Genomic DNA, 1,343 nt, shown 5'->3' with positions numbered 1-1,343 from the left:
GTGACTGTCTTGTGATGTTTCCGTTGGGCTTTCTTAAGGTGTGTCCCATCCATCGCCACTTTCTTAGTCCTATTTCTACTTTTATATCCTTTTGTCCTGTCCTTTCCCACAGCTCTTCATTTCTAATTCTATCCTGCCACTTAATTCTTAAAATACTCCTCATACATCTGTTGATGAAAGTCTGGACTTTATTCAGTACTGTCTTTGTTGTCTTCCAAGTTTCGTGGCCATAGAGGAACTCAGACTTGACAAATGAGTCGAATCTTGGTGCGCAGTTAGATGTTGCTTGCCTTCCAGACTTTTGATAACTGATTGAATGCTGACCTTGCCTTGTCGGTTCTTGCTTTAATGTCTGCCTCGGTTCCATCTTTACCATCGATGACACTTCCAAGGTAGATAAAGGAATCCACTGCTTCCAGGGGAGTGTCTTCCACTGTCACAGCAGGGCATGAAACTTTTCCTAGCTTCACTACTTTCGACTTGCCCGGGTGTATACGTAGGCCAACACTCCTTGATAGGCTGTTGAGTTCCTTGGTCTTTTCTTGCCTCTGAGCATGTGTGTGAGGGAGCAGTGCAAGGTCATCTGCGAAGTCCAAGTCGTCCAGCTGCTGCCAAGGGATCCACTGTATTCCATTACGCTTGCCTCTGATGGCTTCTTTCATGACCCAGTCAATTGCCAGTATGAAGAGAAAAGGTGAGAGAAAGCATCCTTGTCGCACTCCTGTCTGTACCTGGAATGGTTCTGAGAGTTGTCCTTCGTCGAAGACTTTGCAGTTTGTTCCATTATAGGTGGCCTTCACAAGGTTGACGATTTTGTCAGGTATTCCAAAATGCCGCATGAGTTTCCACAAAGTTTCCCTGTCCACGCTGTCAAACGCCTTTTCATAATCAATGAAGTTGACCACGAGTGAGGAATTCCGTTCAAGTAATTGCTCAACAATGATGCGTAGAGTAGCAATCTGGTCCACACATGATCTGTTTTTACGGAATCCTGCCTGGTTTCCTCGGAGTTTCTCGTCTGTTGCCAGCTTGACTCTCTCCAGGAGTATCCTGTTAAGAACTTTCCCAGGTATGGACAGGAGTGTAATGCCTATGTAGTTGTTACAATTGCTGAGGTCTCCCTTCTTTGGCTGCTTGACTAGGTGGCCTACCTTCCAGCTGTAAATATCGATAGATGTAGATTTCGGAGATCCTGCAGATTCTAAAACATTGTAGTAGCTACTAAGCCTTTAGTCCACTTGGTCACTTTCCAATTAAGCACCACCTTGTCTGCAACCCACGCGACACCACTGACACACACACACACACACACACACACACACACACACACACACACACACACA

Source organism: Aplysia californica, unplaced genomic scaffold (genome assembly GCF_000002075.1).
Source record: "Aplysia californica isolate F4 #8 unplaced genomic scaffold, AplCal3.0 scaffold00416, whole genome shotgun sequence".
In the NCBI taxonomy this organism is placed as follows: domain Eukaryota; kingdom Metazoa; phylum Mollusca; class Gastropoda; order Aplysiida; family Aplysiidae; genus Aplysia; species Aplysia californica.
The sequence above is the reverse complement of the archived record's forward strand: the minus strand, read 5'-3'. Positions refer to the sequence as shown.